A 27,550-nucleotide genomic window follows, 5' to 3' on the forward strand; every position below is an offset into this window, starting at 1 on the left:
AAAGAAAGAAAGAAAGAAAGAAAGAAAGAAAGAAAGAAAGAAAGAAAAAGCAAGCAAGCAAGCCGTGGTGGTCCTAGTGGGCAGCTCCTTCTCTACTCAGAGGTTGCTGTTTGTCCTTGGTTCTCAAAGAGAACTATGACATTAGGGAGGTGATGCCATGATTTTAAACCTTAATCACAGAGACAGAGAGAAAGAGAGACAGATAGACAGGCAAGGGGAGGGAGGGAGCGGCATTTTTGTCCTCTCATTTTGTAACCTAGTGAGAGGCTCTTCCTAGTTTAGTTACCAATCATCTTTGACACAACCCCAAAGTCACAGGGACCAATCTGGAGCCTCTGGCTATACTTGTCCATTAGAAAGAAGTACCAGTTTCACTGGAGGGGACCAGAGCACATGTCCAGATCCCTCACTTGTTGTGTAAACACAACAAAGAATTTAGACCCTTAGAAATCCAAAGTACCTGCTGATTAGTCTGCCTGCTTCAAGCCTCTCCCCACTCTAAGCCACCCTCCATTCAGCTACTAAAGTGATTTTCCTAAAGTGAAGGCCTAACCATATCTTGAATACTTAATACCTAACCCTCAATAAACTCCACTGGCTTCCTATCACTTCCAGAATCAAATACAAAATCTTCTATTTGGTGTTCAAAGTCAACCAAACAATTAAAAACAATTTAAACATTTAATTTAGGGGTGGAGCCAAGATGGCAGAGTAGAAGCACGACCTTCCCATGGCTCGCTCCAGCTTCCACCTTCCCCAATCCATGTAAAAAGGGGACTCTAAACAAACTTTGGAGCTGCAGAACCCACAAAATAACACAGAGAAGCTAACCTCCCGCTGAGGACAGCACAGCAGGCCAGCAGGAATCCAGCACAGCTCTCTGGGAGCTGAGCCCTGCCCCACGATGAGGCTTTAGCCCCAGGGCAGGCCTGACCAGCCACCGGCCAGAGGGACTCCAGATCAGCAGCAGCTGTGCCCATTTCCAGATTTATCAACACATAGATGCGAAGGACAAAGTGAGAGGTCAGTGCAGTCTGGACTTTGGGACCAGTAAGTGGGAGTGTGTTGCTTTTACCCCTGGAGCAAGAAGCCTCTGAGACGCTGGCACAGCCAGCCAGTGCCACGTGGCAGCTTCAGCTCCTGGCTGCAGAGTGTAGGGGGACCAAGCACCAGTCTGAGGGGTAATCGCTCTTGCTTTAACCTGCTTGGATCTGGATTGAAGTCTAGGGTGGAGGTCCTGGGGTGTGTGTCCAGTTTGCCAGAGTATGTGGAGACCTCAGAGAGGGCACCCATCTAATACCTCCAGCAGCTGAGAAAACCCCAGCATTTGGGATGAAAGCTCCCCTGTCTGGTGGCAGCGTCCTACTGTGGCAAAAAGCCCAAAAGTCAAGTAATTAAGTGGCAAAATGAGCAGGCAAAGGAAACAAAGCAGACAGAAGATTCCAACATTATACTCCTATTTTGGGGACAAAAAGGAACAAAGCATGGAACAGGAGGAAAACAGTGAAGTCAGAACTTTTGCACCAAAAGCTTCAAAGGAAAATACGAGCTGGTTACAGGCCATAGAGGACCTTAAGAAGCAGATAAGAGAAGTAGAAGAAAAATTGGGAAGAGAAATGACAACAATGCAAGAAAATTATGAAATGAGAGTCAACAGCCTGACTGAGGAAAATAATACCTTAAAAAACAGACTGACTCAAATGGCAAAGGAGGCTCAAAAAAGGCAATGAGGAGAAGAATACCTTAAAAAGCCAAATTTGCCAGATGGAAAAAGAATCTCAAAAGCTCAATGAGAAGAATCATTGCTTCAGAATTAGATTGGAGCAAATGGAAGCTAATGACTTTATGAGAAATCAAGATGCTGTTAAGCAGATCCAAACAAATGAAAGAATAGAAGGCAATGTGAAATATCTCATGGGAAAAACCACTGACCTGGAAAATAGATCCAGGAGAGATAATTTTAAAATTATTGGACTACCTGAAAGCCATGACCAAAGTAAGAACCTAGAAAGCATCCTCCAGGAAGTTCTCAAAGAAAACTGCCCTGATGTTTTAGTACCAGAGGGCAAAATAGAGGTTGAAAGAATCTACCGATCACCTCCTGAAAAAGATCCCAAAAAGAAAACTCCCAGGAATATTATAGCCAGGTTCCAGAATTCCCAGATTAAGTAGAGAATATTACAAGCAGCCAGGAAGAAAAAATTTGAATATTGTGGAAACACAGTCAGGATAACCCAGGATCTGGCAGCTTCTACACTGAGGGATTGAAGGGCTTGGAATATGATAGGAGCTGGGATTAAAACCAAGAGTCACCTACCTAGCAAAACTGAGTATCACATTTCAGGGGAAAATATGATCATTCAGGGGAATACAGGACTTTCAAGCATTCTTGCTGAAAAAACCAGAGTTGAATAGAAAATTTGACATTCAGATACAAGAAGCAAGAGAAGCATGAGAAGATAAACAGGGAAAAGAAATCATAAGGAACTTATCAAAGTTGAACTATTAACATTCCTACATGGAAAAACAATAATTGTAACTTATGAAACTTTTCTCAGTAGTTGAAGGGATTAGAAATATATATGTCTATATATGAGGGTATATGGGCATATGAACACATATGTGAATGTGTTTATATATGTTTATAGGTACACATAGATAGCATGGGACCAATTTAACAGGAAGGGATGATACTTAAAAGGTGAAATTAAGAGGTGAGAGGAATATAATGAGAGGAGATGGGGAGAGACAAAATGGGGTAAACTATCTCATACAGAAGAGGCAAGGGAAAATGGTTACAATAGAGGGGAAGAACAGGAAGGCAAAAGGGAATGGGTCAACCTTATTCCCATTGAATTTGGCTTGAGGAGGGAGTGAAATACACACTAAATAGGGTATCTCACCCTCCAGGAGAGTAGTGGGGGGGAAGGGGATGAGAGGGAGGATGATGGAAGGAGGGCAGGCTGGGGGGGAGGGAAGTTGGAAGCACCCACTTTTGAAAAGGGACGGGATCAAAGTAGAGAATAGAACAAGTGGGAGGTAGGATAGGAGGGAGGGAAATATAGTCAGTCTTTTACAATATATCTACTATGTTATTGTTTTGCATTAGCCACCCATGTACAACCTATACTGAACTGCTTATCTTCCCAGTAAGAGAGGGTGACAAGGAAGGAAAGGGACATGGAAGAAAATATGGGAGAGAGCAGATTGGAGGAGGGGATAGCCTGTGGGACTGCTATTTTGGGGCAGTGGGTAGGGGAAAAATGGGGAGAAAATTTGTAACTGAAAATCTGGCAGAAATGAATGATGTAAATCAGAAGTTAATAAAGCATTAAAAAATAGTTAAAAAAAAAAAAGAAATTAATGGGGAAATGGACTAAAACTTTATCCAGACCAACATGAATGGATTGAGAACAAAAATTTCTGGAAAGGGGAGAAAAATTTTACAGAAAAAAAGAATGGAATTTTCTATCCATTCTGCAAAAAATAAGGCAAGAGCAATAAAGTAAACAAAAATACATCTAAACATTTAATTTAATTTAAACAATTAAAAACATTAAGCAGGCACTGTGCCAGGCACTGTGCTAAGTGCTAGGGATACAAAAAGAGGCAAAAGACAGTTCTTGCCCTCAAGGAGTTTACAATCTAAGTGGGGGACACAACATGCAAACATATATATCATATCATGTCATGTCACATATAACATATATTATATATGTTTATACAGGTATATGTAAGTATATTTGTGTGTACATGTATGTGTACATATGTGTATGTGTATGTGTGTGTTGTTATGGGAATGGGAATCTGAAGATCTTCCCTGCCCCTTGGCCCCTTGATAGGCTTAAGTGACTTTGAGAACCTTCCCTGATTTTAAAATATACTCTGCCCCCTAATAGGCTGGATGTGGTCACATGGAGCCTTGTTTTTCAGGAATGCCCACACCTTGTTACTTTGTGATTGGGTAGTGGGTCAAGAGGATTGTGACATTCTCTGAGCCAGGAGAAGGCTATATATACCTTGATGTGAGGTTTTGCTTTGGGGGCTCACTTTGGGAAGAGTTGTGTGATTTGACCAGACAAGACTCTGGGCAGCAGTTGTTGAGAGCCCCCTGGCTTTGAAAACCCAGATGTCGGTGCTTCCCTCTCTGGTAACTAACTAGCCATGGATGTAATGGTCAGACAGCTGGAAGCCCTGTCTTCTGAATTGTTTGTCTGCTTGTAACTTTTGTTTGTATTCTCTGAAGTTCAGGGTATTGACTTTTTCCCCTGAACTAGGTAAATGATATATGTTTGATTAAAGTAAGATTATCCATTTTGAGTTGCTTTCCTTTAAAAAAGCAGATCTAAGAACCTGTGCTAGCAGCCGTCCTGGGTATGCTAGGGTGCTTGCTGCTACATTTGTATATATACACATATACACATACATATATAAAACAAACTATATACAAGATAAATGGGAAATAATTAACATAAGGAAGGCACTAAGGATTAAGAGAGCTGTCAGGCACCTCTCCTCCCACCCAGGCTTGGCTGTGAACATGGTGCCTCTTTGCCTTTGTTTTCTCCTTCCTGCTCTTCAGTGAAATACTGGAGAAGGAATGAACTAGACTGTGAACTTGTGAGCTTCAAAACATCTGGAGAGCCACCAAGGGTCCAAAATTTGCTGGCAGCAAAAATAAGTGAGGTAGCAGTGCTCCAGTAAAGGACTGCTGGTTTGACCCAGCCCAGCAGTGCTCTGACAGCTGGCAAAGGAGAGCAACTCTCCCCTGGTCGGGGCCTGCATTCAGGAGGGAACGTGGTGTGGTGAACTCTTGGTAGTAAACACTTTCCATTTGAGCTCACTCTCCCCAGGGATGGAGATGGCACAGAGGACAGAATGCCATGGAAGGGTGGAGGATATGTGTTTGTACTTCTGTTCTTGCTATAACTTCTCAATAAATATGCTTTTGTAAAAGTTGCGTGGCATAGTAGATAGAGCGCCTGACCTGGAGTCAGGAGGATCTGAGTTCAAATTTGGCCTCAGATACGTACTAGATGTGTGACCCTGGGCAAGTCACTTAACCTTGTTTACCTCAGTTTCCTCATCTATCAATGATCTGGAGAAGGAAACGGCAAACTACTCTAGAATCTTTGCCAAGAAAACCCCAAATGGGGTCAAAACTCAACTAAAACAACTCAACAACAATAGTTATATGGTATCAGAGTGCTAATCACAGGGCTGATCAATGATATAGGGGAGATACTAATTGTAACCAGTGATAGATATTGGAGAAAACATACCAGAATGGGGGCTTGAGCTGACAGTAGTAAAGAGATACTTCAACCCCTTAAGGATCTCCCTAGGACCAGGAGGGGAAGATTTGGTCTTGTTCCAGAATTCTAACTTGTCAATGTGAATGGGAGTTGGGATAAATAAGGCCCCCCCAAAGTTTATACAGGTTATATAAATAAACTTGTTTTTTTCCTTAAACCCTAGAATTCAAGTTAAATGTCTCCCTAAATCTTGCTTAATTTTGTCAATTTTGTCTAGTCAGCGGTATTGCAAAACAATTTCTTTTTTTGTAAACTATTCTTTCATTGCACATTTCCTGCATATCAGTTATATTACAGTTTAAGTCGGCTGTTGGAGGTTGGCCTGGAAACCTGGCTCCCTTCTATAACAGAATTGCTATGAGAAATTGCCTTCTAAGGTCTAAACTGATTCATAAATGAACGTTTGCAAAGGGCCTGACACCAAAGTGGGGTCTGCCTCTTTCACTAAGGTACTATTAAAAAGTGGGCTGGATTTGCTAAGCTATGTATCTTAAAATTATTTCACTAACTGAAGAGTTATCATCATCATAGCACTGTTACAGAGCTTTAAGGTTTACAAAGCACTTTTCAAATATTATTTCTTTTTAATATCTTACTTGAAAGCAGCACACCTATCTTTGTTTTGTCTTTTTGGAGGGGTAAGGCAGGGCAACTGGGGTTAAGTGACTTGCCCAAGGTCATACAGCTAGTAAGTGTTAAGTGTCTGAGTTCGGATTTGAACTCGGGTCCTCCTGACTCCAGGGCTGGTAGTCTATTCATTGTGCCACCTAGCTGCCCCTTAGCACACCTGTCTTGAACTCCCAGGCTCTCATAATCTTTCTGGTATCTGGGACCTCTTGGATAGTCTAGTGAAACCCATGGATCCCTTCTCAGAACAATATTTTTAATTGTCTTTAGCATACTTCATAAAATTACAAAGGAAACCATTTATTTGAAATACAATTCTAAAAATATTATCATTTTTAAAAAGACAAGGCAAGGATCATTTATAATAAATGCCCTCCCCCTTCAAGTACAAAAGTTGTTGCTAAAGGTTTTTATTTTGAAATAAAGAGAATTTTCTCTTGTTTACACTGAAAACAAATAAACAAAGTCAACCCAGGGCCGGAAGGTAGATAGGGTAGGTCTTATCTTTTTTTTTTTCCATTGGGAAAATAGGCATGGAAAGGAGATGTGTTTTGCTGGAAAACATACAGGTTAATATTCAAGCACAAATAGACTTTTGGGGTCCCAACAACCAATCTGGGGCTCTTTTGGGAAGGTCCTGGGTCAAAGAAAATGGGTACATGAAAAAGAACAAAAAGAGAGAGAGTAAGGTGTAACCACCCCAGGTTAGCAACATTGTAAATTTAAAATGTCCTCAGAGATTGCTTTGATGAGGCAGGCAAATGATACACAAATGTCTGTGTAAATACATTAGACACTCCCCCATCCATACCAGTCTGATACCTTCTGGGAAATCCTGGGGTGGAGTGGCACAGAGGAGCAATCTACGCTGGCAGACTGCATGATTCAATGGGGACCCATTTGGGACTTTTTTGGGCAAAAAGTCACTTGACCCTGTTTGCCTCAGTTTCTCATCCTCAAAAAATGAACTAGAGAAGGAAATGGCAGGGGGAATATTCCTTGGGTCAAGGGCAAGATGGGGAGAGGGGAAACAACATGCCCCCTACTGCTCTTTCTCATCTCATGGTACCTGATCCCAGCTAATTAAAAGATGATTCTTAGTTATTGACTCCCTCATCCAAAATGACAAAGTGGTTTGTTCTGCCATCTCAGAAATGGGATGGATTGGGATCAGTCCTGTGATAGGGAACTCCCAGATGAGGGGACTCTTTGTAATAAGGCAGGTTGGCATCTTCTCTGCAATTTTTAGGGTTATAGAATAGTCAAGAACACCAAGAAATTAGGTAACTTTCCCAGGATCACAGAGCCAGGCCATATCAGAGTCAAGACTTGAAATCAGGACTAGATGGCATTGGGGCCATCTCTCCATCCATCATACCATACAGCTTCTCAACTAAGAATCAATAACCTCCATTTATCATAGATATACAGCTGGAAGCAGGGTTGTGCACAGCCAGCTCATAGCTTTGGAGAACCAGTTGTTAAATTTTCAGTATGAGTGCTTGCTTACCTCACAGAAATCAGCAAATATTATAAACCGGGCCTTGATTTATTGTTTTATTGATTGTCTAGACTTAAGATGGAAGAAAATGTTAATGATGCTGATTAAACTTATCCTGGGTACATTTTTTTCCCCAGTGAGCTGATTGTTAAACATTTGTCAGAACCCTCCTAGATGGAAAGAACCTCAAAGAACATCTAGTCCAACTTCCTTACTTTACAGATGAAGAAATGGAGGCCTGGGAAAGGGAAATGATTTAACCATGATCATGCAGTTAACAAAGTTAGGATTCAAACCCAGGTGATCTGATTCCAAAGCCAGCAATGTTTCCTCTGTACTTTTTTTTTATAACTTTCACATTTCCTATGTCAATATTGCTTTTAGCTATGAAAATCACTTTACTCACAGTGACTGGGCTAAAAGTAGTAGATGGTATAATTTTGTTGTGCAGTCACCTCAGTCATGTCTGACTCTTCGCGACCCATTTGGGGTTTTCTTGGCAAAGCTATCTGCCATTTTACAGATGAAGAAACTAAGGCAAACAGAGTTAAATGACTTACCCAGGGTCATATAGCTAGTGATTTGTCATTTCCTTCTCCAGCTCATTTTACAGATGAGGAAACTGAGGCAGAATTAAGTGACTTGCCCAGTGTCACACAGCTAGAAGAGTCTGAGGTTGGAGTTGAACTCAGGTCTTCCTGACTCCAGGCCCAGCGCTCTCTACCCATTGCATCATCTACTTGCCCTCAGCCCAGAGAAGTGAAATGACTGATCCATGTATGGCCTTCCAGTTCCAACTAAGCACAAGTGGTCTCTTCTATTTGAAGTCCTACCAAGAGGGGGGACTAGAGATTGATATTACCTTTATTTTATGAATGGGAAACTGAGGCATAGAAAAATGATGCCCTTTTAAGAGGTCAACTAGAAAGTTTGTGATGGAGAGAAGAAGGCAAGGGGAGAGGAATGTTTAACTATGGCTGTATCCTTGGGCTATAGCAAACAACAGCACAGAAAGACAAAGGCCAAGACCAATGGAAATAAACAGCCTATTGACTCTGGTTTGAGATCTGTGGGGAAAACAGGTGCAGGTGACAGGCCAAGGCTGAAGACAGAGACTAGACCAAACAGATTTGGAGCCCTAGAAGGAAGGGCAAAGGGAAGTTAGAAGGGAAAGGAGGGGCAAGGGAATTCCTGAGAAAGCCGAGCACACAAGGTTGAATCATCCCTAGGTCTCAAGGTGAGGAGGGAGGCCTGTGCCCATCTCCCACTCTGAGACCCTCTAAAGCAAAGAAGCCTATTGAGGAGCAGACCTACTGAACCTCCCTTTGTCCCAGGCAGGTTAGTTAGAGGCTGGCTTGTTAATATTGATAGATTCAAGTAACTGCCCAGATTGAGATTTTAGAGAATAAATAAAATGGACACACAGAAAATAAGGGCCCAGGGCACCCTTATTGGAGAGTCATAGGGTCAGTGTCTTTGATCAACTGGTTTAGTGCTTCAAACTCAAAATGACTCGTATTCCTAGGCTTTGCTCATGCCCACTTGCCTATACGTCTGTATGAAAGCAATATAGACATATTTGCAGAACTCTTTCCTCACTATAACCCTGTACAGGAGAAACTATGAACATTATCCTTCTCACTTTACAGATGAAGAAACTGAATCAGAAAATTAGACCCACTCCTAGGCCTTGTACCCATTTTTCTTTCTGCCCTCTTTGATCTACTCTCCAATGGCACCAAACCTGTTTGGTAATGGTACAGGGAAAAGAGGAAATTGAATTTTGAGTCAGAGGACCTAGGTTCAAATCCTGCCTCTGTTTCTTTTTCTATCTGTATGACCTTAAGCAAATTACAGGATCTCAGTTTCCTTATCTGTAAAATGGAAAGGGGGAAGTTGGAGAGGCAGCTCGGTGGCATAATGGCTAGGGTGCTGGACTTGGAATCAGGAAGATCCATGTTTGAATCCTGCCTCAGACACTTACTACTTGTGTGACCTTGGGTGAGTCACTTAACATTTATAAATCTCAGTTTCCCCATCTGAAAAATGAAGGGGTTGGATTCAGTGGACTCTTAAGGTCCCGTCCAACTTCCAAATACAAATCAAACTAAACCAAAGACTCAATGGAGATCCTTCCTTTGCTTAAGCCATGTTTTGCCATTAATTGAAATTCCTCAGAATCAACTTTTTTTTTTAAGGCAAAACCATTCCCCAATAAATGAGATGGGTCTAGTGAAAAGAACACTAGAATAAAAGTCAAGTTCTAATCCTGGCTCTTTTCCTATCTAGTTGTATGACCTTGGGTAAGTCACTGCCACTGGATAGGCCTGAGTCCTCTTCTGCAAAATGAGGGGATTGAACTAGATAATCCATAAGGTCCTTCCTCTCTCAGACATTCTATGTTCCAAGGTCCTTCCAACTCTAACATTCTGTGTTCTAATGTTCTGTGTTCTGAGATCCCTTCCATTTGACATTCTGTGTTCTGAGGTCCCCTATTTCTCATAACATTCTATAGTCTCAGGTTTCTCCCAGCTCTGAATTTATGTCCTAACGTTATACGTTCTGGGGTCCCTTCCATCTTTGACATTAACGTTCTAACACTCCAGTTCTAACATTTCAGTTCTAAAATTCCCACTTTCTGGAGAAAACCAGCCATTTTCCGGGGTTGTGGGAACAGTAGATGGTGCTGTGGTTGTGTTCCTTCTCTAGGCCTTTTTTTCCCCTCCCAAAACAATCTTGCTTTGCATGCTAAAATCTCTCCAATCAAAGGGAGTTTCTTCTTCCCTCCTAGTTGTGGTAAAGGAATAACTCACTCCATCTTTGCAGACTCTCAGGGATTTGCCTGGGCCTCTCTGGCCTTGTAGTAAGCCAGCACCCACCCTGAGCAGGGCTGGGGTGAGACTCCTTGAGCTGGCATGGGGCTAACAAGACGCTCACCCCAGGGGACTCCACTGGTGATCTGGTTCAACCAGAAATTCTCGATGTGCCCTCAGAGGATCAAGAGGCCTTTTCTAGGTTGCCACGGAGCAGGTTTTCCAGCTTGGCTGTATCAGCTGAGACTTTGAAACCCTGAGCTTTGGTGATTGCTTTTAAAGACTATACATCTGGTTTCTACTTGCCTTTAACTACCTGGGCACTAGAGGAAGTATTTGTCTGGCAACCCTCAGAATGTTTGTCCAACTTGACAAATAGAATCTGCAGATATTCTGCGAATTATCAGCTGGTGCGTTTATTCTCTTTCTGCCCAGAGAATTGGGTAGGTGCTTGCCTGAAGGAGGAGGAAGGAGGAGGGATAGACATATGGCTCTGCTTCACTTTCAAAAAATCCCCCCTGCCCCCCTCCAAGACATTGCTGCTGCTTGAGATTAGAAGGAGTTGAACTGAATAGGGGAGGGTTTAAGGATCTATTTATACCTGAGTTTAAGCAGACACAGTGCAGGCTGAAATGCTATAATTATTTCCCTTTTGCTGGTTCTCACCATCCTGTGGCAGCATTTTTAAACTGATCCTCTGCTATGCCCAGGCAAACAAAAAAAACCACCCCAAAAACAAAAACAAAGAAACAAGGAACCACCAGCTGAGCTCCTCCTTGGGACTAGGGGCTCACCAGCTTTGCTTTCTTCTTCTGCCCTACTTTACCACTCTGGCTGGGGCAGTTAGTGGTGTCTATGGGTAGAGATGTAGGCTCTTTGGCAATCAATCAATTTATCAGTGACTTTTGAATTTTACCACCTGCTACTCTGGTGTTATCTGGAGGCAAGGGGGCTGGGCTTATTTTCTCATCTCACCACCAGGAATGTTTAAAGTCTTCAGGATGCTGGGCTCCCTGATGAGATCAAAACCTGGCATTTAGCATTTATCGAGCAAGCAACAAGCATTTATTAAGTACCTACTACATGCCAATCAGCATTTATTAAATACCTTCTACATGCCAGATACTGTGCTGGGTTCTGGAGAAGAAAAAGACAAAAAAACTGTCTTGGTTCTCAAGAAGATTATGTTTACAAGAGATCAGTACTAAAACTGTGATTTTACACAGAAAACTTCCTGGTAAGGAAACTCTCTCTACCAGCCTGGGTCAGCACCTTCTCTGAAAGTTATGGTCTTAGAGAATTGCCTAGAACACTGAGAAGCTAGGTATACAGCTCATATGTGTCAGAAATAGGATTTGAACCCAAACCTGGGTTCAAGGCCTGCTGCCTATCCACCATGCCATAGGGCCTCTTGGCAGTCTATAGTTACAAGGTCTCTAAAAATATCTTGACTGGCAAGATGTGATGAAATACTGACAGGAGAAAAACCTGCCCACTGAACAAGGTTTCAGGGGAATGAGAGAGGCCAGTGTCGGTGGGCCTTGAGAGTCCAGCCTGAACAACTGACCACAGCAATGCTTCTCCCTCTCCCTACTGGGAAGGCTTTTGAGAGTGCAAACAGAGGGAGGCCTCCCTACTCTCTCCAGCCAGGATTCAACCAAATCCTCCCCACTGTTTGGTTCCTTGGGACTTTATCTTTTCTAGGTCTAATTGTGCTGCAGTGAATGATTCCCAGGTGGCTGAGAAAACCCTTCAGCCCCTCCTAGAGGGCCTGCCTCCCTAACCCACTTCCACAAAAGTCCTTCACCAGGCAGTACCTCCCTCACTCACTTACTGACTCATTGTGGGGCCTTTAGGAAGACCCCCATCCCAAATGAGAAGGTGAGACTGGGCATTTTTGCAAAATTGTCAGGCTATCTCCCATGGTGTGTGGGTGAGACACCCACTGGTCATGCTTTCAAAGTCCCATTGACACACCAGGGTCCAGCCCTGGGTGGGCGAGTTGGGCTGGCAGTCTCTATAGGCTTGCCTTCGGCCCATTCAAAAGCAGAATCATGGGATAGTAAATAGATCTGGGAAGGCCTTTACAGGTTACCCAGTCCAGGGGTTCTGAACCTCTTTTGTAACATGGACCCTATCCCTTAGGCAGTCTAGTGAAGTCTATACACCCTTTCTTAGAATACTATTTTTAAAAGCATAAAATAGCATACATAGGATTACAAAGGAAACCAATTATATTGAAATACAATCGTCAAAATATTTATTTAGAAAAATTTATAGACCCCAGGGCAAGAACCCTTGTTTCTAGTCCAAAGCTGTTCCACAGTAGAGAGGATTTTGGAGGTAGAGAGAGTGACTTTGCTTAATGTCACACAGCAAATTCGGGCAGAGTTGAGATAAGGACTCAGGTCTCCTGGTTCATGTCTCCACTATGACATTAACATAGTAATGTTGCCTAAAGCAATCCTGTAAATATCTAAGGGTGTGTTTAAATTGGGGGTACTTATGCAAAAGCACATAGATACTCAGACACACATATTCCCTATTCACTAGGAGCTTACAATTGAAGAAAGACACAATGACATTCAATTCAATTTAATAAGCTTGTATTTTGAGCTGACTATGTACAGAGCCCTATGCTGGGTCTGGTCTCTGCCCTTGCTGGAAATTATAGTCTAGTCTAGTAGAATACAAGACTGACAAAGCACTTAGCCATCTAATTAAGACAGAGCCTCCTACAAGGCATTTCTATTAACATTTTCCCAAAATGCATTGACATTGTGTGGAGTACTACAGTTATTTCTAAGCTTGATTTGAGTTAAACTCACATACAAGAATACAAGAAGTATGCTGAAGTGAGGAAAGAATGAAGTGTTATGGGAATGTTGGAAAAAAATCATTCTGGTTAGGAGAATTAGGGAAGGCTTCATAGAGGACATGGCATTTGAGTGGGATCTTGAAGGATAAACAGAATTTCTGAAACTGGAAATGGAGGAAGGTAGTTAAATAGAACTTCATGAGATATACAAAGAGTAGAATGGAAACACTGAACCAAGACACAAATGGGAAAGTTTTTATGTCACAGATAAGCAAAGGCTGAATTGGTCTCTGGGAGCCACTTCAGGGAACGTGTACCCAGAGCTCCCCTGGAAAATTCTGGAACGCCAAGGACATGATGACTCATTGCTTGGGCCTTCGGGATGATGAATGTCCTGGCTATCTCCAGCCATGTGGTGGCCCAGTGCTGAAAGGACTTGGCATTTTAATAGGATGTGGTAAGCCCTGAGTGGTCCCTTGTTCTTCCCTATCCCATGATAGTGGCTGGAGGGAGAGAGGGTGCAGCATCAGTTAAAACAGGAATTCTAAACCTTTTCTGTGTCATGGATCCCCCCTTTGGCAGTCTGGTGAAACCTGTGGACCCCTTCATAGAACAGAGTTTTTAAATGCATAAAATAAAACCCATAGGATTATAAAGGAAACTAATTCTATCAAAATGCAGTTATCAAAAGTTCACCGACTCCAGATTAGGGGCCTTAGAGTCAGAAGGACAGACAGCTTCTGCTTGATCCTCTTGGTTGTGGCTCCTTGGTGGAACTGGCAAGTAGTGCACTCTGTCTTCTGTTTTCTTCCTCCCCACCCCCACCCATGGCTCCCCTTTTGGACTCAAGCAGGCAGATTGGCTCTTGGGCTCCCAGCCATCTTTACTACTTTATGCTAGACAGTAAGGAACCCTGAGGAAGAGACAAAAGGTAATATGTATCAGGTGAGTCAAACCACCACCACCTCCCCTTAGACTCCAGTGGATATGGACCAGGACCCTGAGCCCAAAAGCCTGGGAAATGATAGTGCTCCTTGGACTACTGGCTTGTCCTTCTTGAAGTACCATCCAGGGAAGCAATCCCTGTGGATGCTGCTGCCACAGCTATTGAAGACCCAGAATAGAAAGTCTTCTCTACCAAAGTCCTTGGCATTATCAAATGGTTCAACATCAGAAACTGACATTAGTTTATCATGATAAAGTGCATGAAAGAAGACATGCTATTATTTACTTTGCCTTAGTAAAGTGCCCCAAGGACCACTGAGTCTTTCTATCTGACTTGCTGCTGAAACCCTCCAGATGTAACATCCTTCCCAATAGAATGTGAGCTCCATATATATCACTTGACAAATGCTTTTTCATTCATTTATTTTTTCATTCCTGAGTAAGGGACTGAACCTGGTTTTCTAGGTTGACATAGTAATCCTGTGAGTATAGAAGGTCCAAAAATCTGAGATCCAGTGAGAAAAACTTAGTTGTGGCAGATACAAGCACAACTGGACCTAAAGTTTAGTGAAGGTTTGGGTTTGGAGTGTAATACTGTAGCAGTGAGGTGAAATGTAAAATGCCTAACCAGCAACACTATAGACTGCTTTATGTTTTGATGGAGTTTGAGTATCACTCAATTTTAACATGGGTTATAAGTTAGTAAATCCTGTTTTTAAATCATTCTGTTCATGCCTATTACGAGTATTTTATGTTTAGCATTCTTTTGGTGTGCAGGAATAAATTAACTGTTCTGGACCTGATTCATATTGGACATTGAGTGTCTTTTTACTCTTCCCTTTCTTTTTGGGGGGGTGGGATGTCACTAAATTTACAGAAATTAAAATTATCCCAAGGACTTAGCCAACCACTGAGTGTTTGAACAGGGCGTCCAACTCCTCTCAGTTAAGGTAGACTCTCCCACTTCTGCACCTTGTCAGAACTGCTTACCTGTTTATAGGATAGAGTGTTGTACTGTCCCTGTGGGCCCATCTGAGTGGTTCCTCGAGGCTAGTCACATATTGATCAGAGATACTTTTTTAGGGCAATGGATAGGGAGAAAGTTAATACAAAACCGGGTTCACATCCTAGCTTTGCCACTTATAGCCTGTGTGACCTCGAATGTGTCACCTAACTTTGCCAGGTCTTGGTTCTTTCCTATTTAAAATGAGACAGCTTGACTAGATGTCTTCCAAAGTCTCTTCTACCTCTAAATCTTTGAGCCCAAGAACTGTGAAAGTTGAATGGGGAATGCCACAAAGCCTATTAGAGAAGAGAAGTGTCAAGTAAGATCACTAGAGAAGGCCTGATGGGTTCATTATAGCAGATGAAGCCTTAGCTACTAATCACCCCAAGTCATCACTTAACACTATTTATAAGCCTAATTACATCCTGCAAGAAAAGCAAATGTTGATCAACCCAGGTCCAAATTAGAGCTAATGAAAAGAAGACACAATATTGAATGATCAATTCGAATGCAAGGAGGTTTGGGACAGCAAAGATTTCGAGTTAGCCCAGACAAGAGCCCAAGTGGGAAGGGTATGAATCATTCACTGTGTGTACCCCAGAGCTGGCCTACCCTCCTAGACACAGCTCATGTACTGCATTCATTAAAGGCTCTTCCATGCAACCTTTCCTGGAAGAAACGGCCCACAGATAGATGTGTCCTCTCTGTAACACGGCTGAAGACTTTGTGATTCATCAGTCCAGGGGAGGCTCAGAAACTGGGGCAACCAGTGCCCCAAACCAGCCGATGTGGCAATCTTCTGAAGACGTTTCCCTATTCCCTGGTCTTCCAGGCCTCATGCCTTCCCTGATGTAGCATGTGAATTCAGCTGCTGCAAGCATTTTCAGTCAAGTCAAGGAGAAAAAAGGAACAGGGGTAAAGTGTTTATTCTCAGTCTCCTTCCCAGTTTTCCTTTAACACTCATTGTCACTTAGGTTGCTAGATCCTTCTTAGCTCTTTGCTTTTTTTTGCTTTTTTTTTTTTTGGAGAGCAATTGGGGTTAAGTAACTTGCCCAAGGTTACACAGCTAGTTTTTTTTTGTGTGGGTGTTGTGTCTGAGGCTGGAACCAAACTCGGGTCCTCCTGACTCCAGGCCAGTGCTTTACTCACTTTACCACCTAGCCTCCCCACCTTCTTAGCTCTTTATCATTTAAAAAAAAAATCTTTTTTATATTTTTATATTTTATAGTATGATGATTCCCTGGTATTAACTTTACCTCAGGGGTTCTTAAGATGAACTCTATGAACTTGATTTTGAAAATATTTTGATAATTATATTTTAAGAGAATTGGTTTACTTTGTAATCTTGTGTATTTTATGTTATGCATTTAAAAATAGTATTCTGAGAAAGGGTTTCCATGACACAAGATAAATGTTAAGCCCCCTTACCCTACCCCATCCCCAGTATTGAATCCTACCTTGTAACAAGAAGGGAAAGGCTGAGGTGGGCATTGAGGGGAGAATAAGTATTTATTAAGTACTCACTATATTCCAGGTACTGCTCTAATCACTTTACAAATATGATCTCATTTGATCCTTACCACAATCATGTGAAATATGTGCTATTATTATCCCATTTTTCTGTCAAGACTGAGGCAGAGGTTAAATGACTTTGCCCAGGATCACGTTTAGTAAGAGTCTAAGGTTGGATATGAACCTAGAGTCTTCCTGACTGTCATCTAACTGCCTCTATAAACAATAATAAATTGTTAAAATAAAACCATCCAATACAGACAGTAACCTCATCTGACAATGTGTATAACATCCTGTACCCATAACCCTGCCACTACCAGCACCAGCACCAGCACCAGTACCAGCACCAGCCCCACCATCACCAGCACCAGCACCAGCACCACCAGCACCACCACCACCACCAGCACCAGCACCACCACCACCACCAGCACCAGCACCACCACCAGTACCAGCACCACCATCACCAGTACCAGCACTAGCACCACCACCGGTACCAGCACCACCATCACCAGTAGAAGCACCAGCACCAGCACCAGCACCACCATCACCAGTACCAGCACTGGTACCATCGCCAGTACCAGCACCAGTACCAGCACCAGCACCAGCACCATCACCAGCACCATCACCAGTACCAGCACCAGCACCAGCACCACCACTACCACCTCTCTTTGAAGAGGAGAAAGCTATGTTTGATTCTTTAGGACCAAGCTTGGTCATTACGACTCTTCAGAGTGTGACTTTCTCATAACATGTTGTTTTGTGGGGTTGCTTCCCAACCCCCACCCTCTTCCATTTGCATTCTGGTAGTTTTCTATGGTAACAGCTAGATGGTACAGTGGATAGTGCACCAAGCCTGGAGTCAAGAAGATCTGAATTCAAATTTGACCTCAGACACTTACCAGCTGTGTGACCCTGGGTAAGTCATTTAATCCCTATTTGCCTCAGTTCCTCTTCTGTAAAATAGGGACAAATTGGAGAAGAAAATGGCAAACTGCTCTAGTATCTTTGTCAAGTAAGTCCCATGGACAAAAGTCTATGGGGTCATGAAGAGTCAGATGCAACTGAACGATTATACAACCAATCACTGTATATATTGTTCTCCTGGTTCTGCTTACTCCTCTCTGCATCAAGTGATACAAATGCTTCCATGCTTCTCCCAGTTCCACTTTCATTATTTCTTGCTGCGCCACAGTATTACATGACATCCATATACCACATTTTGTTAAGTCATTCCCCCATTGATGGGTACTCACTCTAACTACTACAAAAGGGCTGTTATGTATATTTTGGTGTGTATATATAGGGCCTTTCTTTCTTTGATGTTCTTGGCACAGATATCTAATAATAAGATAGTATCTTTTCCTTCTCCCACATCAATGGTTCAAAAGCTTATAGTTACACATCTCTTGACCAAATGCTTTCTGTACTTCATTTGGTTCTCAAAACCACCCATTGAGGTTGCTCTGTTATTATGATCCCTACTTTACAGACAAGGAATTAAAAGCTTGGAAGGGTTAAATGATTTGCCCAAAGTTACACAGGCCTCAAGGAGTAGAACAAAGATTCAGAGTTCTTCAGACTCCCAAACCAGTGTTATTTCTATTCCACCAAGCTAGGTACTTCCAGAGTGTTCTGAATGCTCTCACTAGGTACATGGACTCTATTAAGTGTTCCAAAGGCCTTAGGAAGGCAAGTGGATCCTACTGCCAAGCTCAGCAGGACTGTTTTTAAATGTAGCCCCTGGCTTCTGCTGATCTAGTTTTTTTCCCCTTCTTTTTCTGAACAGAGGAAACTGGTGCAGATTGACAGCTCTCCCCCTCTTGGGCCCTATTAATGTGAGTATTTTAATTCCCCCCCCACACACACACACCTATCTCTGTCTTATTTCTCTTAAATATTTTTCCTTTCCTAAGAACCAGAGAAAGGAAATCTTCCCTGTTGTTCGTCCAGGGGCTTGGAATGATGAATTGATGCAGGGATTATGAAGGAGGCCGGGTGAGAGACCACCTGGCCACAGGGAAAGGCACATCTGAAAGCAATAGACTGGAACAGTAACCAGGGAAGAGGATAAGTTTGACTCTCATCCTGCTGTTGTGGCTAAGCCTGGTAGACTGAAGGATGGAAATGTGGGCAGCTGGAAAGACTTTCTCATCCACTCCACTGAGGTCATTAACAATGTACTATGGGAGAAAGAGGGAGTCTGAGGACCTGGATTTGAATTTAGATTCTTTTGCTTACTATCTATGTGACCTTGGGCACCTTGTGACTTTCCAAGTCTCTATCTCTTTCTTTGTGAAATTCGTGGGTCTACACTGCCTTTGAGTTCCATTAAACTCAAAATCTACTAAGTCAAGTCATAAAGATTTTTAAGTGCTTACTATGTAGCATAGTGGATAGAGTGCCAGGAGGACCCTACTTCAAATCTAGCCTCAGAGATTACTGACTGTGTGACCCTAGGTAAGTCACTTAACCCTGTTGGCCTGAGTTTCCTCATCCATAAAATGAGCTAGAGAAGGAAATAGCAAACTGCTCTAGGATCTTTGCCAAGAAAATCCCAAATGGGGTAATAAAGAGTCAGATATAACTAAGTGACTGAACAATACAATAAATATGCCCCAAGCCCTGTGCCAAGAACTGGAATGCAAAGAAAGGCAAAAGGCAATCCCTGCCCTCAAGGAGCTTCCAGTCTAATAGGGGAGACAACATGGAAATACCTATGAACAAACAAGTAATATATAGGGTAAATTGGAGTGTTTTGTGCAAGGGACAGCAAGATCACCAATGTCACTGGATGGAAGTGGGGTTGGGGCTGTCAGGTATAAAACAACTAGAAAGGCAGGAAGGGGCCAGGTTTTAAAAGCCAAACTGAAGATTTTCTATTATTCCATGATCTTGTGAGCCAAATCAGGATGAGGTCCTATTTGGAGGATGTATATTTTATTAAATGGAAGCCAACTTTATCTTTGGACACTTTAATGGGTTAGAATCCTGAGCCTTCATAGTGATACAGTCTTCAGAGCACTTAAGTAGCCCCAGTAAAATGCCTTGTAAGGGATCTGTTGAAGGCACAGGGGATCTTTAACTTGAAGAAGAAAAGATGGTAGATGTGTTAGCATATTCAAGTATCTGAGGGACTGCCATGGGGAAGAGGAATTAATTAAACTTGTTCTGCTTGGCTGTAGAGGGCAGGACTAGTAGCTGCTTGGAATCTGCAGAGGCAACTTCAGGCTGGATCCTAACCTTTCCAAAAATGGAATGGGCTGCCTCTCGAGGTGATGGATTCTCTGTTCCTGGATACCCCCAAGCCAAGGCAGGATGAGCCCTATTCTGGCATGCTGTTAAAAGCAAGGTGGGGGCTGGGGTTCCTTCTTCAGATACAGGTTGAACTAGATGACCTCAGAAGTTTCTCAGGGCTCAATTCCGTGTTTCTGTGGCTCCAAGTCCAGGCACTCACCAAGTGTGTGCAAAGAAGGCAATGGTCCCAAGGTCAGCTGTGGAGCTCCAGTTTTCCTTGGATCCAGCCCAACCTTGTGTGCTGTTAAGGCAGGCAGATAATCAAGTGGCTACAGCTGTATCTTTCCTAATGGTTCTAGAGAAGTCGCAAAGAAAGCAAGGACAAGTTACTTGCTACATAAACATTACAGTTCATTTATGAGGCAGATAAAATATAAAGTGTTTTGTAGCTTATTTTCATTGAGAAGTCCCAGTGGCATCACCCACAGAGGAAAGACCTGCTGTCACAAGAGTGAGCCAGGAGTGCTGGAAGAATAAAACAGGCGAGGATACTCAAGCCAAGTTTCCAAAGGGATTCTTGGATATGGGAAATAGAAAGTTTTCCCTCATGAAAATTAGAACTCAGTCCAAGGAGATTAGTTCCAAAAGGGAATTAGAAGGAAGTCAGGAAGTTTACTATCCAAATAGGTAGACTGAGAACTAGAAGGGGCCTTAGACACGATTTAGTCCAACCCCTCTATTTTACAGATGGGGACATCAAGGCCCAGAGTAGTTAAATGACTTGCTCAAGGTCACCTAAGTAGTAAATGTCAGAGATTTGAACCCACATCCTCTGATTTTGATAGGTCAGAGATCTGGTCTTAAGTGGGTGCTCCCTTAACCTTAACATCACTGTGCCTCAGTTTCCTCAACTGTAAAATTGGGAATGACAATAACAGCACCTTCCTCGCAGGGTTGTTGTGGGGAACAAATGAGATAATAATCATAATGTACTTAGTGCAGTGCCTGGCAGGAGCGTATTCCTTTCCTTCCCCCAATGGCACCTTCTCATCCCATATGACTCCAATCCATCACTTCTTATATATCCCCTAGAGGGGGTCTGGTCAATTAGCTTGGACCTTTCTTCTAGGGCACAGGACAAACGAATGAAGAAAATATTTATTAAGGGCTTTCAATGGTCCACAGAGTCACAAAGAGTTGGACAGAACTGAACAACAAAAATGTCTATATGACATACATCTATGTGTCAAGCCCTGGGGATATGGATAGAAACTCTGAGATGGTCCCTGCTCCCAAGAAGCTCACAATTTATTTGGGAGAGAAAATATGAAAAAGAAAGCTGCAGGTCAGATGGAAAGACCCAAGAACCCTAACGGCACAGTAGTGGTATGGCCTGCCCTAGAGGACCTCAGGCTACATAAGTGATCAAGATGACAGCGCCAGGGGACTGCAGAACAGAGCTGCCCAGAGCACGGTTAAGGCTGGAGAATTTTAAGATTTACTGACAGCAAAGATGGTAATGTCTCATCAGAAGGAACTGAGTTGCTGACATCTCATCCAAGCCCTGTGAGTAGTCAAACAGCTGGGGCAAAGTTGGTAGGGAAGTAGGACAAGGCACAAGGTGGTGGTGTCTCTTCACTACATCTGGCTGCCTGGAGAGGTTCTAGGATGGCGTAGGGCTGGAGGAGGTAGTTAAGGAGGAAGGCAAAAAGGTTAGGGAAGCCCTAGTGTGGGTTAGGCCTGGGGGATCAGGGGAGGGAACTAGAAGCAAGGGGTAAAAGAAGCATGTTGCCTCTGGTGGTGCTAGTTCTTCCAGACACCTAGCCCAGGGCTTCTTAAACTTTTTTCCACTTGGGGACCCCTTTTAGCATTTAGGCAGCCTGCCTTGAGCTTGCATGGTGCAAAATGCACATGCTTTGTGTTCAGAACCAAAGCTGCAGTGAAGTTGCATGATGTAATATGGGCAAGCGCTTCCAGAAACACCTCAGATTCATTGTGCATTTGATTTCTAATTAATTTTTGGTTATTGCACATTCAGAAACCTTTTATTATTGCCAAATATGGGATCAAAAACCACAGTTTAAGGAGCACTGACTTTGGGGAGGCTAGGTGGCGCAGTGAGTGAAGTGCTGACCCCGGAGTCAGGAAAACCAGAGGTCAGTTCTGGCCTCAGACACTTAACACCCACACAAAAAAACTAGCCGTGTAACCTTGGACAAGTTACTTAACCCCAATTGCCCTCCAAAAGGCAAAATAAAAAAAAAAAAGCACTGACTTAGCCCATCCTGGATGGCTTCTGGTATCAGGATCATGTGTGTAGAAATCGAAGGAACCCCAGAAGCCCTCCAGTCTAACCCCTTCATTTTACATATACCCTAGCCTCCAAATCCCTCAATTTACTCATTTCCCATGGCTCACTCCTCCACCTCACCATAACTACTCTTGATCTTGCCATCACCCACACGTATCACACATCCATGTTCACGAACTCTAAAATTCCCTCATCTTACCATAATCTGTTGTTATTCCACCTCTCCCTATGCCTGGTGAACCCAAACCTTGTTCTCTGAGCTCACTGGGATCTCTAATTCCTCCCCCTTTCTGCTCCGCATACGCTTCACCCCTGCACGAGCTATACTCTTTTCCCTTCCCTTTCTTGATTCCTTGGTCCTGTCCTCTTCTCTAGAGGCCCCTCTTGACCTCATTGTGACTTGTGACACTCAATCCCCCTCTTCTCCCCTCTAGGTTTTCCTGACCCTCTCCTATCTCTCTAACCACTCCTCTGTTTCACTTGCTGTATCTTTATCTATGACACATTTGATGATTGTCGGGGCCCCCAAGGCTCTAGCCTGGGCTCTCTTCTCTTCTCCCTTTATATTATTGGTGATCTCATTAGTTCCCCATATTTCAATTATCATCTCTACACAGATGACTCAGATCTACTCTATCCTGACCTCCAGTCTCATATCTCCAGCTGCTTTTAGACATCTCAAAATGGATTTCCTCAGGCTTCTTAGACTCAACATATTCAAAATGGAGCTCATCATCTTTCCCTCAAAGTCTCCCCTTTCCCTAATTTCTCTATTCTTTTTGAAGGTATTATTGCCCTCCCATTCACCCAGGCTCACGACCTTCGACCTTCAACTCTTCACTCTCCTCCCACCTTATACGATCAGTAGCCAAGTCCTGCCACTCCTACCTTCAGATTATCTTTCCTATACATTCCTTTCTCTTCTTTGACGCTGCCACCACACTGGGGCAGGTCCTCATCACCTCATACCTGAACTATTGAAATAGCCAACCACTTGAACTCTCTGACTTAAGTCTCTCACTCTTGTCCATCCTCCACCCAAGCTGTCAATTGCTTTTCCTTAAGCACAGGTCCCACCATTTCCCACACCTCTCTCCCTGATTCAGTCAATTCAGTTGTTCCCTATTACCTGAAGGATCAAATCTAAAAGCCCCTGTTTGCCTTTTAAAGCCCTTCAAAAACTGGTCCCTTTTTACCTTCATAAACCAGTCCCTTCTTATTCTTATCCCTTACTCCCTTCCATGTGCCCTGCAATCCAGTGACATCGGCCTCCTCCCTGTTCCTCATACAAAACTCTGTCTCTGACTGTCTCACATCCCTGTAATGCTCTCCCTTCTCTTCTCTACCTCCTAGCTAAAGACCTACCCTCTGCAAGAAGTTTTTTTCCAGCCCTCCTTAACCTTAGCGCCTTCCCTCTGACATTACTCCTGATTTATCCCATATATATTGTGTTTGTGCATAGTTGTTTGCATTTGCCTCCTCCATGAGATTGTGAGAGCAGGGACTTTTTTTTAATCTTTCTTTGTAGCCCCAGCACTGTGCTTGGCACTTCGTAGATGTTTCACAGATGTTAGATGACTTAACCAAGGTGACACAATTATTAAATATCAGGTGCTGGTATTGGAACACAAACCATCTGACTCTGGAGTCAGTGTTCTTTTCAATGCCTCCCTCTTTCAGCGATTGTGTAGGTACCAGGGCAACACACAGCCTATCCAGTCCTCACTCTTGCTACATAACTGGACTCCTTTTATGATCATACATCTCTTTGGTAATTTATGTTACTTCTTATGTGCAAATCACAGTTGGTATTTGCTGTAATCTAATTTATACCCACCACAGTCTCTCCATTATGCTTTGACCCATTATTTTAATGCTTTGGGGATTGTGTTGTACCACAATCTATAGCCATGGAAGATTAGTGGTGTTAAAAAAAAAAAAAGGTGTTTTGTTTTTTTTTCCTTAGAGAGAAACTTATTTCACAAATGCAAACCCATCCTCTCCCTTCCCAACATTTATCTCTAGATGTAGCCCATTGTCCATTTGCGTTGTCTTTCCGAGATATGGCCCAATTCAATGGGGCAACCATCCAATGGTATATCCTAGACTGGAAAATAGGAAAACTTCATCTCTTGAGTTTTCATGTGTGGATTCTTAGGCTGATCTCTTCTGAGTAGCTGTGAATTTCATTTAGGAGCCTCTGTGGTATTCCAAGGCTTAATACAAGCAGGACAGAGTCATCTGCAAACGGGAGCTTCTGGAGAATCTCACCATCTATAGGATCCCTTCCCTAAGGAATCTGTGCTGGACATCTTCCAAGACAATGGCAAACACCTCCAGCCTAATCATTTTTTCCCTGTCTCGTGCCTAGATTAATATGAACAATCAGATCACATCTTTATAGTCATGCATTTGACTGAAATGAGCAAAGAATACAAGACAAATTAAAATTCATAAATAGCATTTGAAGGTTTGCAAAGCACTTTACATATATTGTCTTATTTGATACTCACAACAATGCTGTGAGGGAATGTTATTATTATTCCCATTTTGTGGATGAGGAAAGTAAGGCCCAGAGAAGTGAAGTAGCTCAACCAGGGTCATACAACTAAAGTATCTAATGCAGGATTCTAACTGATGTTCCTGCCTCCAAGCCCAGCACTCCATGTAATGTGCTACCTGTGTGTGTCTATTGTTTATTGATTAGGAAGAAGTATTTGGTTTGGTAGGGTGAAATGAAAGACTCTCTTTCAGCATAATGAGGCCATACATATGGTAAAATCATACAAGATTCCTGGACTGATGCAATGACAGATTGCTTTCTTTCTTCCGTGATTCTCTGCTTATGCATATAATTCGAAATAGGGATAGATGACTGGACCTTTGATTTCACTGGCCGAGGGAGCTCCCTGGTGAAAAAACTCCCTTGGGGAATCTAGGTGGTGCAGTGAATAGAGCACCAGCCCTGGAGTCAGGAGGACCTGAGTTCAAATCTGGCCTCAGACACAACACAAATACTAGTCATGTGACCTTGGGCAAGTCACTTAACCCCAATTGCCCTCAAAAAAAAAATAGAAAGAAAAAACTCCCTCCACCAAGGCAGGTCAGCCCTTTGTAGAAACTTAATAATCTTTAAAAAAAAAAAGGCCAGCATACTACCCATTATACTCTGCTGCCTCTTGTCCTTAGGAATAATACTGGTGATTCAGAGTGTTAGAATCATTTCAGGGAGGGAGACTCTAAACAGAAAAGGCAAAGGAAAGAGGATGTTTGAGAAAAGGGGAAAGAATTTGTCTCGGACTAAAGCAAGAGACTAAGCCTCTGTCATTTAAGGTATGTCAAGATGCAGATCATAGATTGACACCTGGAAGGTACCTTGGAGGTCATCCAGTGAAACTCCCTCATTTTATAAAGGCAGGAAATTAGATCCAGAGAGAGTAAGTGATTACCCAAGGATACAGTTTGTAGGTGGCTGAGCCCATATTCTAAACCAGGTCCTCTGATTCTAATCCTAGTGCCCTTTCTACTGTGCAATCTACCTTAAAATTCAAGTCAAAGATGGTAGCTATTAGCAAGAGTTTTACTCTAGAAATACTTGTTGATGTCAAAGATCATATATGTAGTTCTTTAAGGGACCTTAGAGGTCATCCAAGCCAACCTCCTAATCTTACAGATGAGGAATCTAAGACCCAGAGAAGTACCTTGTCCAATGCTGTGCAAGTATCAAATGGCATTGAACTCACATCCTTTACCTCTGCCATGCTCTGCTGCCTCTTTAAATACTGCTCTTAAGTTCTATTCCAACACTTCACTGTAGCCTGGGTTTTGAAGGTTATATCTTCACATCACAAGCTCTGGAAGGTCCTATCATACTTGGAATATCTGAGTGTAGTCAAGTGATGTACTATATATATATCTGTCTTCTGAAAAACAGTCTAGCTAAGTTTGGAGAGTTAAGCCTTACTGCAAGATTGATTGAAGGATGATGACATCTCATAGATTGTACAAATTTAGAGAGTTAGAAGGTACCTTAGAGACTATTTAGTCCAATTGTTTAATTTCCAGCTAAGGAAACTGAGGTCTGGAAAGACGGACTGATCTGCCCAAGGTCACGCTGGTAATGCCAGAGCCAGGATCCTAACCTAGGTCCCCTGACTCTAGATCTAGAGTTTTCTGGTTTACCATCCTTCAGCCATTCACAATGACTGTCTAGGTAAGTCATGGAAAGCCTATAATATACAGTCCTGGTCATACTGCCCTTGCTTATCTTAAAATTCACAGAAGACAGAAGTGGGGTAAATTCTCCATCGTTTTGCCCTTTAAACATTCTCTTATGATGGCGGTCATATATCTAGAGTTGGAAGGGAATAGGTGAACATCAATGCTGTTATTGGACAGATGAGGAAACTGAGACCCTGAGAAGATAAAATGGAAGATGAAGGTGAAGGTTAGCAAAGTTGGATTAGGCAAAAGGGAACTGCGCAAGTCATGAAAGAGAGGACACGATGTGCAAGTCATCCTGTCGGTAGAGCACTGGGTGGAAGCGTGTTGGATTTGTTGCATTTTACAGACAGATTTTCAGTAGGTGGCTAAAAGACATGGGAAGAATGATTGTGGAGCTGAGTTGTGGTGAGGGAGAATAGTGGGCCTATTGTTGGAGCACAGATAAACAAATTGAGAGCTTTCATCTTTGGGTGTGGGCCTGAAACAAGTTCCAAGACAGCTTAATGATCCATCATATGTCCTATCCAGGCAGTGAGTCACTGGTGAATTACATTAACCCAAATCAGCCTTCCTTGCACTGTGTATCAGCAAGAAGGCAATGGGGAGAGATAATACATTCACATGGCCCAGCCACTCTCTTGATAAAGCCTATATTCTATACAGTGGGAAAGATAAAAAGGCAACGTGCATCATTCATCTTCCTGCAGGAGAAAAGCTGGCCTTCACTTTTTTCTTTAAGGTTTGAAAAGTGTTTTGTGTTGTTTTTTCCTCATTTTTTCTTTTTTAAAAAATTATTTATTTCTAGTTTTCAACCTTCACATCCATAAGATTTTGAGTTCCAAATTTTCTCCCTATCTCTCCCCTCCCCCTACTCCAAGATGGTATGTAATTTGATATAGGCTCTACATACATATTCACGTTGAACCTATTTTCACATTAGTCATGTTGTAAAGAAGAATTAGGACCAATGGGAGAAACCATGAGAAGGAAGAAACAAAAAAAAAGGAAAAAAAAGAGACAGAGCAAATAATATGCTTTAATCTGCCTTCAGACTCCACAATTCTTTTTCTGGATATGGACAGCATTTTCCATCATGAGTCCTTTGGAGTTGTCTTATATCCTTGCATTGCTAAGAAGAAATAAATCTATCACAGTTTATCATCGCACATTGTGGCTGTTGCTATGTACAATGTTCTCCTGGCTCTACTCACTTCACTACGCATCAGTTCACATAAATCTTTCCA

The 27,550-nt window shown here is 42.6% G+C and overlaps 1 long non-coding RNA gene across 2 annotated transcripts in view; it reads left to right on the forward strand.

Moving 5' to 3' along the window:
• LOC138145782 (uncharacterized) overlaps window positions 1–27,550 on the forward strand; it is a 101,037-nt gene that overhangs the window by 72,076 nt on the left and 1,411 nt on the right. For both annotated transcript variants that reach the window (XR_011164312.1, XR_011164315.1), the window contains one exon: window positions 18,324–18,372. This is a non-coding gene — a long non-coding RNA (uncharacterized lncRNA). The remainder of the gene's footprint in view (window positions 1–18,323; window positions 18,373–27,550) is intronic.

The sequence above is a fragment of the Petaurus breviceps genome, unplaced genomic scaffold (assembly GCF_028583685.1).
Source record: "Petaurus breviceps papuanus isolate PSGF00001 unplaced genomic scaffold, PetGlider_PUasm1.0 90750, whole genome shotgun sequence".
Taxonomy (NCBI): Eukaryota; Metazoa; Chordata; class Mammalia; order Diprotodontia; family Petauridae; genus Petaurus; species Petaurus breviceps.